General features: G+C 40.5%; 1 protein-coding gene across 4 annotated transcripts in view; it reads right to left on the bottom strand.

The window, feature by feature from the left end:
• Positions 1–16866, bottom strand: part of KIAA1958 (KIAA1958 ortholog) — a 153576-nt gene that overhangs the window by 81630 nt on the left and 55080 nt on the right. The gene's annotated exons all lie outside the window — the stretch shown is intronic.

The raw sequence follows: 16866 nt of genomic DNA, 5'->3' as shown, positions 1-16866 counted from the left end.
CTTTATCTAGTTTATATCACTGTATATGGGCAAGGACTGGAAGAGAATACAGGAAAAAAATAACAGTTGATGCTTTACGGCTATGGGATTTGAGGAGTTTTTTGTTAATTTCCTTTATTGTTATAATGTCTACCTAAGACAAAGAGAGAAAGAAAAAAAGAGAAACAAGTAGTAAAAAAGAGGTAAGATTTTTTTCATAGTACATTTTACTTCCAAAGTCACAAAGAGAGAGGTTCAGTCAGTGCTGTAATAACAAAATGTGTGTATTATTTGTATTAACCCAGAGGATGAACTTCCAACTTCAACATCTACCATTATAACCTTCATTACTGGAGGCAGAGCCAACAAAGGCTTAGATTCATTCTAGGATGGATATCCAAGAAACGAAGTCAACCTGCTGGGCACCAGAAAACAAATGACACCACTGAGAGGACAAGGAGAGAATGAGGGACTAAATTCGGGAAATGGGGAAGAAAAGTCTCTAACACGAAAGGCAGAAGAGACTGGGAGGAGAGCCACTAAAGGGCCCGCTGGGGTCAGGGGTGCAGGCAGGCTGGAGACCAGAAGCAAGGATGGGTGGACCGGGTGCCAGCACCCTAACCAAATCTTAGAGCAGGCTTCCCACCTCCTTGCTGTCTGAAATTCCTGAAATACTGCCTTTCATCTCACAATTTAGAGGTAAAACATGCAAACTGTTCTTACCATCTGAGGTCCTATATACACAAGGATAACTAACTACCAAATAGGAATGAATCATTACTGAGCAGAAGTCAAAATGACTCACTTGTTATGGGTCTATGACTAAGTAAGAGTGAGGACAATGTGATGGGCAGAAGAAGTAGAAAGAGGTATGTAGAGTCTACATGTGATTAGAAGGTCCAGTAAGGCTCTGCCAAAAGGGAGATCCCGGGAAGAACCAGGGAGGAAGGAACAGGGATCTTGATGTGTGATTTAGTCTTCCCCGCTCTGCAGCTGTGGGTGACAAGAGGTGCTTCACCCGAGGTAGGCTCTGCACTAAGGTGCCAAGGTCCAACTGCAATGCCACATGACCATGCAAAAGAGTACATGTGAGCCTCCATTCTCTGCCCTGCCTCCACTGCACCCTGTCAGCAGAGTTTGGTAAATTCAAATCCTTGAAAATGTTATGAGGCCTCTGTGATAATGACCAGGGGGACACGGTCCATCTCCCAAGTTCTTTTTCTACTACAATGGCCTTTCCCCATATTTCTTGTGGTCTCCTCCTCTCTGAACAGTTTCCCACCTCCACTGGGCCTCTAAAAACTCTTTAAAAACTCTTTTCTTTAGCTTGATACGTAGCCCTCTTCTTTCTTTACCCGGAAAACCCCTTTAAGACTGACCTCAGGACCACCTCCCACTGAAGTCTTTGTCAATACTCTTTTAGCCTCAGAGAGTTTAGATTCTCTTCCTGTACTGCCATTATCTCAAGGAACTTTGCCTTTGCCGTACTGTTATTGCTGACACCCCTAGCCACCTCCTAGACTTGGATTACCCCAGGACAGGGACTATGATATAATTTTTTATTCATCAATGAGGACCTACTTAGGGATGCAGAAATTAATATGACATGGTCCTACTTTTGAGGCCTTCTAATCTATTGGTGCTGAATAAATGAATGAAGACTAAATGAATGAATGTATAAATACTGGCAGGACCAGCAACACTAACAAAGTGAACATAGAAGACCCTCGAATAAGAACCATGAATTTTCCTCTCATGACTTTTATTGTAATCATTCAAAGGATTAGAGGATTTTCTCCCCAGTAGTGTAGCCAAAACACAGCTGCCTTGTGTGTGTAGGGGAGTAATACATGAGCAACCTGACTTTATGAAGCAGCACAATAATCAAAAGAACACTGACTGGTGTGGGAGTCAGGAACTTCAAATTTCATCCTGGAACTGATGACTGTGCCCTTAGCACATCACTAATTATCTCTAAGCCTAAAATGACAGGACTATATGATCTTTAGGTTTCCTTCATACTCTAGCAATTTAGGGGCTTATTTCATTTATATTCCTTTCATATAACTTTAAAGTGGAAATGCAGATAAACGAGAAAGACTAGGTGGTTTCTGATGTTTGTTTTGTTAGTTTTCTGTTTAGTTGGTGTGGCAGAGACTTCTATTTGTCTATCCAGTATACATTCTCTCTCGCTCTCTCTTTTTTTTTTCTCTCTCTCCTTCTCTTTCTTTTTTGGTCACACTCACAGCATGTGGAAATTCCCAGGCCAGGGATCAAACCCAAGCCACAACAGTGACAATGCCAGATCCTTAACCCACTGAGCCACCAGGGAACTCCATTCTTTCTTATTCAATACAGAGTCCCAATCTGTTGGGGCACCGATATGGACACCTAAAACAGACTCAAGCTGTGTACCTACATATTTCCCAGCTTTCACTGGAATGGGAAATGTAATATGACACAGTTATGGCTCATGATATGTAAATGGAAGTGACTGGGTGGGGCTTCTGCCAAAGCCTTTGAAACACAAGCTTGTCTTTTTTTGCCTTTTTCCCACTGTCCTTCCCTTTCTTGCTGCCCGAACAAGGACAAGATGGCTAGACCTCCAGAGGCCACCCTGGGAGCATGAAATAAGGATTCAAGGATAGCCAGAGGAGTGTGGTGACATTACGGAGCCACTACCTTAGCTCTGAACTGCTTAGGACCCCTTGCTTCATAAAGGGAAAGATCAAACCCTGATCTTGCTTGAGCCACATATGTGAAGTATTTGATGACATACAGCTGAACTACTAACTGATATACAAAAAAAAATAACACACTCATCTCTGGTTTTTGAAACTTTGGAATAGAATCCTTCATTTGCTTTTCACCATGCTCATCCAGTACAACGGTTTTTCTGATTGGATTCCACGAATAAGTTCCTGGGAGGTCTATAATCGTATGTCATAATGTTTGTAACTTTTCATTTTTATCATAATAAAAAATATAATTAATATAAGCATATCACAAATCATCTAAATCTTATAAGCATTGCCTTGTAATTTTAGTGCCCCTCTGCCTTTGTATCTATATTCATATTAAGTGTCCATACTCAGTGAAAGTATCATCACTCAACTTTCAATTTGTTTGGAAGCCTGTTCACGCTGTATTCTTTTTAGCAGAAAAATATACAAAACCACTCTTTTGGAAGCTCCTGCTGCAGCTCAGCGTAATGAACCCGACTAGTATCCATGAGGATGTGGGTTCAATCCCTGGCCTTGCTCAGCGGGTTAAGCACCTGGTGTTGCTGGGAACTGTGGTGTAGGGTCACAGATGTGGCTCATATCTTGCATTGCTGTGGCTGTGGTGTAGGCTGGCAGCTGCAGCTCCTATTCGACCACTAGCCCAAGAACTTTCATATGCCATAGATGCGGACATAAAAGGCAAAAAAAAAAAGAGAAAGACTCAAGGAGTCCTACCCAGCAGCATATAGGTTAAGTATAAAATCTGTTGATCCTAAATTAGTAAACAAAGCTATAAGGCTGTTAACACCACACTATATGTTAACTCAGGCAAACAGGCATTCTATGCATTAATGTTTACACTGTTAAGTCAAAATCAGAAACACATTAAATATGGAAGCAGACTTCCTGCCGTTAAACCTAACACTGATCGTAACATATCAGAACAACAAGAGAAAACTATTATTATAGCTAATATTTACTACACAGGCACTATTCTAGGACACTATTCTAGGTGTGGCCTTAAAAAAGACAAACAAAAAACAAAAAACAAACAAAAAACCCACTCAAAACAAAAAGATCTCAGTGGTAAATTCTATCACTCCAGGGAAGAAATAATACCAAAATTATGCAAATATTTTCAAAAACGAGGAGGAAGGGGGAGCACTATCCATCTTGTTTGAGGAAGCCGGCATAACCCTCACCACCAAAACCTGACAAACACATTACAGTAAAGAACATTATAGATTTTAGGCAAAAATCCTTTACAAAACATTAGTAAACTGAATCAAACAATATATAACATCATGACCAAGTAAGATCTATCTTAGGAATGCAAGGTTGGCTGCTTTCAATCAATATAATTCAACATATTAACTATCCACTGGGAGAAAAAAAAAGAACTGTGTAATCATTTCAATAGATGTAAAGTATTTGACAGAATTTAATACCCATTTATGATAAAAAACTTTTAGGGAGTTCCCGTCGTGGCGCAGTGGTTAACGAATCCGACTAGGAACCATGAGGTTGCGGGTTGCGGGTTCGGTCCCTGCCCTTGCTCAGTGAGTTAACGATCCGGCATTGCCGTGAGCTGTGGTGTAGGATGCAGATGCGGCTCAGATCCCGAGTTGCTGTGGCTCTGGCGAAGACCACCGGGGGCTACAGCTCCGATTGGACTCCTAGCCTGGGAACCTTCATATGCCGCAGGAGCGGCCCAAAGAAATAGCAAAAAGACAAAAAAAAAAACCTTTTAGCTAACTATTAACAGGAGGAACTTCCTCAAACTGATAAAGGACAGACAGCTACAAAAAGTCTAAAACTAAAATCATACCCGATATAAAAGACTGAATTGTTTCCTTCCAAGATCAGGAATAAGGCAAGAATACCTACCCGCATCATTTTTATTCAACATTGAACTAGATAGATGTCAAAGCTACTGAAATAATACCAAAAAATAAATAAAAGGAAGAGAATTTAGAACAGGAGTAAAGCTCTTTCTATTTGTAGATGATATGGTTATTAATGCAGAAAATTCCATAGAATTCACAAAATGGCCAGAACAGATAAATAAATTTAACAAAGTAATAGGATCAAAGATTAATATTTTAAAAATCATCATCAGAGTTCTTGCTGTGGTGCAGTGCATTAAGAATCTGACTGCAGAGGCTTGGGTTGCTGTGGGTTCAATCTCCGGCCTGATACCATGGGTTAAAGGGTCCAGCTTGGATTTGATGCCTGGCCCGATAACTTCCATATGCCACAAGTATGGCCATTTAAAACAAAACAAATCAAAAAAAAAAAAGTCATCTTCTATATACTAGCAACAAAATATTAGAAAATTAAACTTTTAAAAATTATATTTATAGTAGGGTCAAATATATTAAATACCTAGGAATAAATCCAAGACTTCTATACTGAAAACTACAAAACACTGCTGAGAGAAGTTAAACATGACCTAAATGAATAGATATATGTCATATTTTTAGATAGGGAAGACTCAATATTGTTAGGTTGGTATTATTTGCAAATTCAATACAATTCCAGTCAAAATTCTAGCTGGCTTTTTTAGTGAAAACTGACACGTTCATTCTAAAACGTAATGGAAATACAAAGGACCTAGGCAAATTTTAAAAATAAGGATAACTTTGGAGGACTCTTTCAAGACTTCAAATAATTTCAAGCTAAAGTAATCAAGAGTATGCAGTGCTAACAAGAGAATAGACACATACATCAATGAGACAGAGTAAGTATCCAAAAATAGACTCTCACATATTTGGTCAATTGATATCTGACAAAACTACAACGGTAATTCAACAGGAAAGGAAAATCTTTTCAACAAATGATGTTGTATTGATTCGATATCCATTTAAAAAAAAAACAGCCTTTAGTTACACCACACATAAAAATTAACTCAAAATGGATCACAGACCTAAATCTAAAATCTAAAACTAGAAAACTCTGAGAAGAAATCATAGGAGAATATTGTCGTAACCCCTGGTGACAGGCAAGCTTCTTACAGTGCAAAAAGCATGAACCACAAAAAAATCTGATAAATTATACTACATCACTTGCTAATGAAATACAACTTTCAAGGAAGGAAGGATTCTCTGCAAGTTTCAAAAGGAACATGGTCCTGTCGACACTCTGATTTAGGACTCCTAGCCCCCAGAACTGTGAGACAACAAACTTCTGTCGTTTTAAGCCACCCAGTTTGTGGTACTTTGCTAGGCAGCCCTAGGAAACGAGTAATGCATGAAGTAGTCGCCCCACCAAAAAAAATAAAATAAAATAAAGAGTTTAGAGAGACAGTGTGTAAGACAATAATACAATGTAAGTAAGTGTCCAGATATGGAGATAATGATTAATTCCACTTTTCTGGTAAAGAAAGCAAAGAAAGTCAGGATCTGCTTCCCCCAAAAAGGCGAAGGCATCCTGACTTGAAACATTATGGTGATTTCAGTCAACTAAAAAGATTCAGTTATTACTGGCTTGTGACATATAAGATAGGAACTACAGGAAAAGACTAAACTGAAGAATAATGCAGGGGCAAAAGCATGATGGTCTTTGTGTACCATACAAAGAGCTTGGAGTTTATTTTGTGAAGGGCCTGAATGAGAAAAAAAGACGTGGGCCTAACTCGTAGTTTACAAAGATCACTTCTGAGATAGTTTAAAAGTTGGCAAGGGGCAAAGGGGGCTACTTCAGGAGTCTAGACCAGAGGTCTAGGGAACTTTAAAGAAGAGGGCAGATCTGTGAGAAAACAGGCAGCAATCAGTGATGAACTTGCTTTTGAGGAATGAGGGTGAAAAGAGGCTAGATTTCTATCTTGAGAGCCAGGATAGCTTTGTTCTCAATCAAGATAAATATCATAAGAGAAAGAGCACATGTATAGGTTAGGAGGGATGATTTGCTCAGTTTCCTTTAAAAACCAATGGACTCAGGAATTACTGGTTCTGATGGCATAACATGAAGAGTTAATGCAACTTACACATAAAAACCTGCCAACCTGTAAACAAGCAGGCCTTTCTATGAAGATTATATGCCCTACCTGACTTTGCAAAAGCAATTAAGATAATTTGAAAAGTGGAAACCATTTCACTTGACTTTCAAAAGTCATTTTAGTCAGGTTTCCTGGGTAAGAGTATAAAATAAGTGCCTTCAGAGAGATTCACTGGTTCATTTAACTTATTTCCTTGAGTCAAATGCAAAATGTCACCTGTCATCCATTCTTTCAACAAATACATATTAAGCACTGTGAGGCGCTGGGCTGAACCGTGGAAATAGAAGGGTGACAAAGACAGTCTGTGTCATCACAGAGCTTACAGTCTAGCAGGAAAGAGAAACAACAAAACAAGTAATTTCAATCACGCATAGTAAGTGCGACAACAGAGATAAAACAAGGTGCTGCAGGAATACGAGGCAGGAGCATCTAACCTAGACAGTGGTGAGTCAGGGCAAGTTACCTAAATAACCAAACGATGTGCAAGCTGAGAAGCAAGGGATGCACAGAAGTGAGGGCGAGGGGCAGGAAAAGTGGTCCTGCTTGGAGGCCCAGAAAACACAGCGAATGTGGTCCATTTGAGAAAACGGAAGTTGTGGAGTTCCCATCATGGCACAGTGGTTAACGAATCCGACTAGGAACCATGAGGTTAGAGGTTCGATCCCTGGCCTTGCTCAGTGGGTTAAGGATACGGCATTGCCGTGAGCTGTGGTGTGGGTCACAGACGCAGCTCGGGTCCTGCATTGCTGTGGCTCTGGTGTAGGCCAGCGGTTACAGGTCCGATTCGACCCCTAGCCTGGGAACCTCCATATGCCAAGGGAAGCGGCCCTAGAAAAGGCAAAAAGACAAAAAAAAAAAAAAAAGAAAAAAAAGAAAATGGAAGTTGCTCAGTATGGCTGAGTGGAAGAATATGAAGAGGAGCCCATAAGGAGAGACGGCGGTACAAGATGCGTCTGAAAAGGCAGGCAAGGGCCAGACTGCAACAATTTTGTAGATTATGTAAAAAATCAAGCTTTATTATAGAGATAATGAAGATATTCTATGGCTGTAAGCAATAAAGTGACTTTCGGATCATCATTCTGATAATAGCTGGAAGAGATCCAAGACTGGAGGTAGGAATCCAGTTAGGACAGAGAATACAGTAACTGAGGTAAGATATAATGGTAGTCTGCCTTGCACAGTGGCAGGAGGGATGTTAAGAGGATGACAGATTTGAAAACCAAGTTAAGAGGTAGAAGGTAAAAGACTGGACACTGGAGATGGGAGGGAGGAAGAATTTAAAGATTCTGACTTGGCCACTGAGACAGGGTTTGATTTACGCCACGTTACTCTGAGGTGCCTTTAAAACACCCCAAAGGAAGTATTAAACAGTTGGTTATACATATAAATCAGTATTAAAAGACTGATAAAAAAGAATGATGCAAAACACCTATGAATATTTTTGCACAATCAATGCAGAAGTTAAACATAATATAGAAGTTTGGACATACAAAACGACATTAACAATGCCCTGCGAACTCTGAACTAAATAAAGGAGTCTGAGTTAATTCAGGGATTTACTCAGATCTGCTCAGGGTGCTGGGGTAGGAGAAGGGGAAGTGTTACCATGTCAACTTGACGGCTGATTTTCCTGTATCTCGGTAATGCACATTCCCCCCCCATGTTTCTATTTCTTTGACCATTTATATAGGAATTTAAGATGAAAGGGAATTAAGTGTATGACCTTAAACTCAGGCTACACAGACACATTCTGACAAGTGCTGATGTTCAGATTAACTGAGAGATGAGACCTGGTAAATCAAAACAAGGATTATAGGAGGACAGACTCAGAAGGAAGTCAAGGTCTCTCAGGTGCAAAGCAGAGCATCGGCAACATTCTCCACTGACTGATGTAGATAAAAGCTTCTGAGTCTCCCAAAAGGGCCTCACTGACAGAAGTTGTAGTTAAGTCTAATTAGGTGAAGGTCCCATTACACCTTCTAGAAACTTAACTACCCACCTCCAAGACCAATCTCTTGCGCGCGCACACACACACACACACACACAAACACACACAGACTATTCTGAATGCAGAATGAGGGGCTGTGAGCTAGGACAGCACAGAGGTTAAGAGCAGGGACTCCATTGCCAGATGGCCGAGTTTCAATCCTAGCTCTGCCATTTGTTAGCTATGGACCTCAGGCAAGTGACTTCACTTCTCTGCACCCTAGTTTTCTAATCTGTAAAATGATGATAAGAATAGTATCAATTTAACACTGTTATTGGGAGGATTAAATTTTTCATACTGTAAAACACTTAGAACAATCACTTAATAATTGTTTACACGAAATTAGGGACTTTCCTCCCATTTCAGTGAACATGCAATACAGCATGGAATACCCATGGAAGAATGAGACCCAAAGAACATACAAGACAGTATGTTATATATACTCAGTCAAGAATGAGGGCCACTGAGTTCTTGCTGTGGCTTAGCCCTACATACTGTCTGTGAGGATGAAGCTTCTATCCCTGGCCTTGCTCAGTGAGTTAAGGATCCAGCACTACAGACCCAACAAAGTACACTCCTAAATTTAGAGCAGAATTACACAACAGGGACATCCCTGGAAGTCATGCAAATAGACCCTCAGATTAGATACAGCACCTATTATCCAATCACCTTAAAACCTCAATCCCAGAGTTCCCAAGAGAAATCTTCTGGCCTTTCCTACATCCAACCAATATTGAATGAAAATGGGCCACCAGGCACTAGGAAGATTCTCATGAGCAAGACAGTTATGTTCTGTGACTACGAGGAGTTCACGGAGGCAAGGGACAAACAACTAACTATACAAAAGTAACTGTTGCAATTTTGATAAGAATTTTACAAAGGCATATCTTGAGTGCTAAGAGAGAATAAAAATAGAGACTTACTCCATTCGGGGGGGATCAGAGAAAGCTTCCCTGAGAAAGTAGTATTTAAGCTAAGGGCTGAAGGATTAACAGGAATTCACAGATGAAGGTGGGAGGCGGCAGGAGGAGAGAAGAGACTACTAGGCAGACGGATAAGGATAATCACAAGCAAAGGGCCCAAGAAAGATTCTGAAATTCCCCCACTATGTACGAACCTACCCTTAGCAATGACCCTGAATATCCTAGCACCCCACAGAAGCTCCAGATAATAGATGCAGTGATGTGAAGTACTTCTTACCTTATCCTTTCCACCCCCTCCCAACAAATGCAATTTACCATCTCTTTGAGAGACCCATCCAGTTTAAGACCTAACTTGAAATATACGTTTCTGTCTCGCAAGCTAGTTATGCTTTCACCAAGAAAACAAAAATAATTTTTAAAACAGTATTAAATAAAATTTCTACTGTCCTGAAAAACAGACAGCTTAATCTTTATTTTATTTTATTTTTAGGGCTGTACTTGGGTCGAACTGCAACCTGGCAGGCCTATGCCACGGCCACAGCAATGCATGATCCGAGCTGCATCTGAGACCTACACCACAGCTCATGGCAATGCCAGATCTTTAACCCACTAAGCGGGGCCAGGGATTGAACCCGAGTCCTCATGGACACTAGCTGGATTCGTTACCACTGAGCCACATCAGGAACTCTGAAACACTTAGTATTAATCAATAATTTGATACTTATATCAAAAAGGCTTTCAAAAATATTAATGTATCTAAAATATCCATTAAATACCTCAAAATTCTTGATAACTTCCAATTACTTATGATTTTAATTTTTATATTACACTGAGCATAAGTTTTTACTATTTACTTTCAGAAAAGGATTCCAATTCATTCCAATTACAATGGCATTCCATTCACTGAAACTATTCCCTATGTGCTGACTAGCAGTACTATTCACTCACATTTTAAAAGTGGTTTTCCCATCAGTTAACATGGTTTGACACGATGCTTCAGGCTTTACAGCCCACTCAAAGAACTATAGTAAATAGAAAAACGAAATTCCATCTCAAAGTGAGTGCTGTTAACATTTTTAGCTGCCTTTAAATCCGCATAGCCTCATTCTCCTGATGGAATTTTCCACAACTTACGGAGTAGCAGGGCCTAATAATAAAGAATCCATTTTAGATGATGAAGATACAGCCCCACCTTGGTAAAGGCAGGCTGATGCCAGATTTCAGGGAACAATGTGGATATACATGTGCTACTCCATACGTCCAGTGGAATTGCTCTGACCAAGGTCACCAACAGCCTACAGGTCAACAACTTCCCTGGGTTCTCTTCTTTCGGCTCCTCAGCAGCTCACAGAGCCATCCTCTGCTTTACTGGAAACCCTCTCTTTCCGTGGATTCCGTGATACCACCCTATCACTTCCTAAGTTTCCTTTGCTGGTGCTCGTCACCTTTTGTTTGACTTTTAAAACTCAAATTTATCAGTGGTCCTAATGTTCTTCTCAAATTACTGTCTTACCAGATGATTCTCTCATTCACCCCTACAGATCTGGTTATCAGGTACATAGCCTGACAACTAACACCCAATTAATATTTCAATAAGTGGCATTACTATCTCCTTACCTGCTGAAGTCCAAATCCAACAAATCACCTTTTTAAATTTAAACTTTTTATAATGAAATATTTCAAATGTACACAAAGTAGAGAAAGTTATAATAATAAGTCCACATATATCTATCATCCCATCATGACGATGAACTTTAGTTGCTGTTTTTTTAAATCTCCTCCAAGTGAATCTTCCAATGCACCACCACGGCTGAGAACTATGGCTTTTTTTTTTTTTTTTAAATATAGTTGACTTATAATATTGTGCCAACTTCTGCTGTACAGTAAATTTACTCATACATACATATACATACTTATATATATACACATATACACACTTTAAAAAAAATTATTTATTTTTGTCTTTTTAGGGCTGCACGCATGGCACATGGAGGTTCCTAGGCTAGGGGTCAAACAGGAGCTGCAGCTGCTGGCCTGTACCACAGCCACAGCAACCTAGGATCCAAGCCATGTCTGCGACCTATACCACAGCTCACAGAAACACCAGATCCTTAACCCACTGAGCAAGGTCAGGGATCAAACACATGTCTTCCTGGATACTAGTTGGGTTCGTTAACCACTGAGCCACAACGGGAACTCCTACAATCTTTTTTTAGAATGTTATTTTCCATCCTGGTCTATCCCAGGAGACTGGATGTCGTTCCCTGTGGTATACAGTAGGACCTCATTGCTTGTCCATTCTAAATGTGATAGTTTGCATCTACTAACCCCAAACTCCCAGTCCATCCCACTCCCTCTCCTCTCTCCCTAGGCAACCACAAGTCTGTTCTCCATGTCTGAGTCTGTTTCTGTTTTGTAAATAGGTTCATTTGTTCCGTATTTTAGATTCCATATATAAGTATATCATGATAAAGTATATGTCTTTCTCTTTCTGACTTCTAACAAGTCACGTTTCACTCCAATATGTTCTTCACGTCTCCATGCAGAGGAACCTGCAAGGCTAGTTCAATTCCAAGACTTCATCTCTGGCCACTGGTTTCCAAAATTACTAGGTTTTACAATGCTTCTGGTTTCTACTACTGCTATACTTCTAAAGCTTGTAATAAAAGATGAAACATTCACACAAGGATTTATTTTCTTTATGCATAGTGGATAAACCTTAAATAGACATTTTAAATGTAGCAGTAAGTTAATAAGTATGGAAATAATTACATAATAATATATGGATACAGCTATACAATATATAAATTAATTCTTATATCTTTACTGGTTCTCAGGAAGGCAAGACAGGTCTTTCTTATTATTGTGAAATATTTGCTCATGGGAATGGGATTTTGAAGCTACCGTATATCTCATATTAATAGCCTCTCCTTTCTGACCCCCATTTTTAGGAAGGAAGATGGTAGGCATCGAAAGTGGTAATAATTGTTCCAGATGAGATGGTAAATCAGTGAGTAACCTATTTGAGAATGTGAGTAACCTATTTTTGCTCACAAAGTTAAGTATTTTAGAAACTCTGAAAAGGGCTTAACACACATCAAGATGACTTGAATTTCGGGGCAATGGTACTAGGACTAAACTCTCCGACTTGAGACCATAGCATTCATTTGAGAAAATACTCAAGGAAAGAGACTATTTCCCTGAAAAATGCAAAAGAATTTAAAAATTGATGTGCTTTTGGTTGAGTATTATGGTCCTTTTGCAAAAGCACAAAAATGTCCTTACTTTCCCCATGTATTTCTATAGCTTATATTCTGATTTATTGATCTATTTATCTATTTTACAATGAATAATGCACCATTAAAAATTCCTGTAACTGGGGAGTTCCTGTTGTGGCACAGTGGAAAGGATTCCAACTAGTAGCCATGAAGATGCAGGTTTGATCATTGGCCTTGCTCAGTGGGTAGGGGACCCAGTGCTGCCGTGAGCCACAGTGTAGGTCCCAGATGTGGTTCCAATCCTGTATTGCTGTGTCTGTGGTGAGGCTGGCAGCTGTAGCTCCCATTCAACCCCTAGTCTGGAAACTTCCATATGCTGCAGGTGCAGTCCTAAAAAGCAAAAACAAACAAATAAAATAAAATAAAACAAAATAACATAAAATTCCTGTAGCTGAAGATTTTTTTTTCTTTTTATAGCCACACCTGCCGCATACAGAAGTTTCTGGGCCAGGAGCTGAACAGGAGCAGCAGCTGGGGCCTACACCACAGCCACGGCAACACCAGATCTGAGCCACATCTGCAACCCATGCCCCATTTTGTGGCAATGCCAGATCCTACGACCTACCACTTATGCTGCAGTTTACAGCAATGTTGGATCCTTAACCCACTGAGCAAGGCCAGGGATCAAATCCACATCCTTACAGAGACAACGTCAGATTCTTAACCTGTTGAGCCACAACAGGAACTCTTAAAGATGATTTTATATTTAGAAAGGCAAATCCTTCCTCATTATCCTCAATGTTCAGAACTGTTTTCTAATTGCTAACTTTTACAGCAAAGCTTCCAGTGTTTAACTAATTAAGTATGATATTAGATATTTGTTCTTAATAAATTTTCTTAACTATGTTAAAAATGTTTGCTATGTTTCTTAATTTAAAGGATGTTGGGTTTTATCAAGTATTTACTCAACTATACATTTGCTCTTCTTTTTTCTTTTTTATACCATATGTTACACTTACAGATTTCTCAGTGTTGACCCACCTTGCATTCCTACTGTTACTTCTCAATTTCTGTCACTGGCCCCTCATTTTTTTTTTTTTTAAAAACCTTTAAAACTTAAGTTATCAGTGGTTCTGACACTCTTCTCATGGTGCTATCTTACTAGAGTATATTTTCATCTATCTCTATGAACCTGGTTAGCAGATACATATACCCTAATACTTCCCTAATTAATATCTCAGTAAGTGGCATCGCCATTTTCCTGGCTGCTGAAGCCCAAATCTCAAAATTAGATTTCTAAATGTTTGTTTTGTTTTTTTGTTTTGTTGTTGTTGTTGTTGTTGTTGTTGCTATTTCTTGGGCCGCTCCCACGGCATATGGAGGTTCCCAGGCTAGGGGTCAAATCGGAGCTGTAGCCACTGGCCTACGCCAGAGCCACAGCAACGCGGGATCCGAGCCGCGTCTGCAACCTACACCACAGCTCACGGCAACGCCGGATCGTTAACCCACTGAGCAAGGGCAGGGACCGAACCTGCAACCTCATGGTTCCTAGTCGGATTCGTTAACCACTGCACCACGACGGGAACTCCTGTTTTGTTTTTTTAGGATTTGAGGATCTTTACACAAATACACTGCTCAGGGGCTAGACAGTTGTAAGCCAGGCATCTTCTTGATCTGCAACCCTTCTCTAAGCACCGAATGCAGACTACTGGACAGTAGAAATCTTGACCAGCACTGTGTCTTCAACACCTCCAACAAGCCCGACACAGAGAAAGCATTTGATAAATACTGCACAAATACTGAATGATTACCTACTGAATGAATAAACTCAACTGAGTTCTCATGAATTCTTAAATATGAAAGATGCTACCCACCTGCTGTGTCTACCTGTCAGCTCAACCTTAGTATTGGGTGTCTCCCCTGCTCCACTACCTCCTGGCCAACCTGACAAGAACAGATGCCATCCTGCCTCTTCACATGTAGGATTTCATGAAGCACAGCAGCAGGTTCAGAGAAGGTGGGTGGGGAAGGGATGAAAACAATCCACTTGGAATATTCACTGGCTGAGAAGGATTTCTTAGTTCAAATCCTTTGACAAGTATGCATTGTCTTTAATTGTAATTGTACATTAGTGAAAACTGACCCATAAAGCTTGCTACAATCTTCTGCCTAGCTCACTAAGGAAGTCTAGGTGAAGACAACTGAATAATATCCAATTTACAATAAAAATCAGAAAGTAGAACTCCACACCTGTGATTGAAGTAAGAGTACGTATACATGTGAGTATGTATATTAGGTGGTAAATTCTGCAAAACCATGCCCCACTCCACTCCAAGGAACTCAGCCAGGAGCTACTGGCTTTGAAGGCAGCAAATGTTGCCCTGGGTACCAATGAAAGGGAGAGACCAACAGCTGGGTCTTCCTTGGGAGTACAGGGGCAGAAATCGACAGGCAGCTTAACTTACCAAGGTGATGTCCTGGAGTATGCTGTACTTCACTTGGCTCCTAAGAGACAGACACCCAGTGAAGCCCGAGCCGAACACCATGACCACCAATTCTGTGTGGTGTGATGCTTCAGGCTTGTTTGCTTCTTAACTCTCTCACTTGCTCTGCCTCTGTTCCTGGGATCTCAGGAATGTTTACAGTGACTAAAACTATAAATGAGTTCACCCACTCTTAATGAGATACCCCTTCAAAATGCTATCTGGGAAGTTCCCCGTGGCACAGTGGGTTAAGGATCCAGCGTTCCCACAGCTGTGCCACAGGTTGCAGCTGTGGCATGGGTTCGATCCCTGGCCTGGGAACTCCCAGATGCTGTGGCTGTGGCCAAAAACAAACCAAAACAAAAAACACTGCCTGGAAGTGAGCTCTAAGGGGGATGCTCTGTGCCCAGAAGATGGTACCAGCAACCACACCACTATCACCTCCTGAGAACTGGAGTTATCAATAAAGATATCAATAAAGTTATCATTATCAATAAAGATAATGATAATAACACACACTGACGTAGCACTTACTATGTGCCAGGCTCCATTCTAAGCACATTAGATATATTAATGCACTGACCTTTTACCAGTAGGTACTACTTATCTCCATTTTATAGATGAGAAGACTAAGTCAGAGAGTTTAAGGAACTTGTCCAATATCACACACCTAGTAAATAAAGGAGTGAGGACTCAAACCAGGGTAGCCTGTCCAAGTTAGTGCTACTCACCACTACATTATACCACCTCTCAGGTAATGTTCCTGAACCTGCATCCACACTGGGCTCGGGGTGCTCCCCAGCCCCTTGCCCCATGAGAAAAGGAGGCTGTGCTGCGGTGCTCTAAAGGAATGGCTTGAAGGCTCTGTGCAGACTCCAAGCTCCTGAGTTTTTAGGAATATTAAAGATGGATAGTTTCTCCCCAAACTTTCAGAGCTGCATCCATTTCTCTATAACCCCAGGTGCTGGAGAAGGATGGAGGAGGACTTTCCTTCTTTTATTTATTTATCTCCTGTGGCATGTGGAAGTTCCCAGACTAGAGATCAAACCCAAGTCACAGCAGTGACAATGCCGAATCCTTAAACTCCTGGGCCACCAGGGAACTCCAATCTTTGTTTTAAAATTAGTAATCCCAAACTTCCCCATGTTGATGATGCATGGGGAAGTTTTAAAGAAACACGTTCCAGGGATTTCTGTGAGGAGCATTCATTCACTTTGGGTCCTGAATGAATTAGTAAGCTAAATTCTCCAACAAATTACTGAGCAAGCACTCACTACTCCCACAAAGTGCAGGAGTTCTCATTATCCGGATACATTAACCATGATCCTATAATTAAGAGGCTGCAAGGAGAAACAAAAGCTATCACACCCAAAAATATATACCATTGAGCTGACCAGTCCCCACTCAAACTCCTCTTCTAAACACTAGAGGTCTGCTTCTGGGAACCTGTTTACGTCACTCTCTCATATTTGGATGCTGCAAATACCTGGCCACATTAAACCAGGATGAATGTAAACTTAAAACTACAAACTTTTCCAAAAATGCAGGATTTGACA

The sequence above is a fragment of the Phacochoerus africanus genome, chromosome 2 (genome assembly GCF_016906955.1).
Source record: "Phacochoerus africanus isolate WHEZ1 chromosome 2, ROS_Pafr_v1, whole genome shotgun sequence".
Classification (NCBI taxonomy): domain Eukaryota; kingdom Metazoa; phylum Chordata; class Mammalia; order Artiodactyla; family Suidae; genus Phacochoerus; species Phacochoerus africanus.
Note: the sequence above shows the minus strand (reverse complement) of the source record. Positions and strands in the feature narration are given on the sequence as shown.